The following is a 2,714-nucleotide window of genomic DNA, read 5'->3' as shown; positions in this document are numbered from 1 at the left end:
TTTAAACAATTGGGCCTATAATATTAATTTTATAACATATGGATTTACAAATGTATTTATATAACCAAAGTGTCGTTATAAATCAAACGCCAAGTATTTTAACATTCTAAGTAAACACTAAGTGTAAAACAAATATTATACCACAAATTATATCGACAAACAGATAAATGATACAATGGTTGGGCCCAATATTTCCTATTCGTGCTTATTGGGCCTTCGTGACCCAATGCACATAGTAAGCAAAGTAAACAACCATTACATTACATATATAAAACTTTACATTTGTTTCAAAAGTAAATTGTACAAGTGTGATACATAGTATATATGAACAAAACGAGACGAGTCTTCTACGCACTCCGTCTTCGCCAAAAGAGATCGTCGGGTACCTGTCTAATGCGAACCTGAGAATACAAGCGGTCTAAAAATCAGCATAAAGCTGGTGAGTTCATAAGCGGTTAGTTTTTGAAAATGTACGAGTTCCTTTAGTTTCCTGAAAACGTGGTTATCCAAGAAAATCCCATATTTTCTTAAAAGTTGGTTACCAAATCCAAAATGTAATTGTAAAAGATGTACACTGAAAACATGATTGTTCTTGTGAATTGTAAAGTTTAGTTATCTAAATTGTTACACGTTTCTGGTTACGTACTACTGTTACCCAGGAAAATCCTATATTTTCCTGCATGTGTGTGTGTGTGTGTGTGTGAATTGTTACCAATATATTCTGATTATGTTCAATGTTATCCTTAGGAAAATCCCATATTTTCCTGAATGTGTGTGTGTGTGAATTGTTACTGATTCTAATTATGTTCAATGTCATCCCCAGGAAAATCCCATATTTTCCTGAATGTGTGTGTGTGTGAAGTCTCCTGAAAGTCTGATTATCCTTAAATGTACATTAGTTTTAACACATATATAAAACTAATAATTTAGTGTAAAGTGTTCATAATCTTGATTGCGAGTCCTTAACTATACTTCAGACTAGATATGTGTAACATCCCCAAAATCTCGGCCAGAAAAGACCGATTTTCATTTATGCTTTTAAAATAATTTCAGAGTAAATCCTTTTGATTTGAAAGAGTTGCGGAATTTGTTCCCAAAAACAAAACGTGATAAAACAATGTTTACCAAAGCATTTCATAAAAGAAATGTATTTTCATTATATAATCAAAACTCGGGGTGTCATGTTCCGATACAGACCAATAAGCATAAACGATAACATTACAAGTCATTCAACAAATATATACATATACAGACTTGTAAACAAAACAACTTGATGGTTCATCCATCTTATGCCCTCACGCCACTTCCTGTAATACAAATAAAACTGAGTGGGTCAGGCTTGGGAGCCTGGTGAGCATATAGGGTTTTCAACCCATAATAAATAATTATATTTAATTCCACCAACCAACAATAACCCAATTACTCATTCCCGTTATTCTCACTTTATGTCCCTAAAATAACTAACACAAGGGACCTAGTCTAAGAATATTTCATCGGGGCGACAACACATGCTTCGGGGGTTCCTCAGCAATATAAGTCAAATAAGGCAACCATGAGGGGGATGGAGTACAACGAATGAACACCCAAGTTCATTAACACCTACAGGTGGCGAACCTGCTAATGTTTCCACAAGACTGTCTAGAAAAGTCCGTGGTCGTCATCTAAACTCCGCTAGATGACTAAATCAAACAACAATGAGGCCTCTCATCTGTTTATTACACACCAACTATCTATCCATGTTCTACCCAACATATTAGTAGATAAAAATATACATTTTTATACATAGTTTAAAAACCTGTATAGAATGCTTTAATCAATACATATTCCACATAACAGATGAGGCACACACACACATAACACATATTTCATAGAGAATAAATCATATCTATGAGATAGAAGAAAGTGAATACACATTCACACATATAAACAACAATATACTTAATACACTCAAACCATACTTGTATTATTATCGTGTTTATGAAAGGTAGTATACACTCACTTGATCAGAAGATGATCGGACCGCACTACGACTTGCAGAAGTAGTAATCCTCAGCAGATCTGGAAGATCTTCACAAAAATCGAACTTCTCGCGGGCAGAGCATCGGCTCGGGAACTGCACTTCTCGGGATCTTTGGAATCTCGGGACTTGCTTTGGGGCTCGAGAATAATATCGGGCCTTCGGGGTATTTCTGGCACGCAAATCGATGCAAAACGGGAGAGAGAAGAGAGAAACGAGCAAAAGAACTCGGCTGCCGTCGCATCCTATTTATAGGAGGCTAGAGCCTCGGAGTACGCGGGGCGTACTGCTCCGAAATCGTCACTGCTTATGTATCCGAAGTGCTCGAGTGCGAGTGTCGACATTCCTCGGTGTATGCAGGGCGTACACGAGTACGCGTGGCGTACTTCGGATCAAATCGGTGACTCCTTCGGATAATCATCCGAATTAAAGATTAAATTTAAATACAAATTATTTAATAAACTTCGGAAATTCATATCTCCTTCATACGAACTCCGTTTTCGACGTTCTTTATATCCACGTGAAGGTGAGACTACGCTCTACAACTTTCGTTTAGACTCCATCGGCTAATTTTAACTTTATTTTTATTATTTATTTTTAATAGGCCGGGACAGAAAAACTTCGTTATAAATTCATAACTTCTTCGTTTGACGTCCGTTCTCGCCTAACTTTTCATCGCTTCGATACCAACAATGAG

Source organism: Lactuca serriola, chromosome 9 (assembly GCF_051521515.1).
Source record: "Lactuca serriola cultivar US96UC23 chromosome 9, Lser_US96UC23_V15, whole genome shotgun sequence".
Lineage (NCBI taxonomy): Eukaryota > Viridiplantae > Streptophyta > Magnoliopsida > Asterales > Asteraceae > Lactuca > Lactuca serriola.
The sequence above is the reverse complement of the archived record's forward strand: the minus strand, read 5'-3'. Positions refer to the sequence as shown.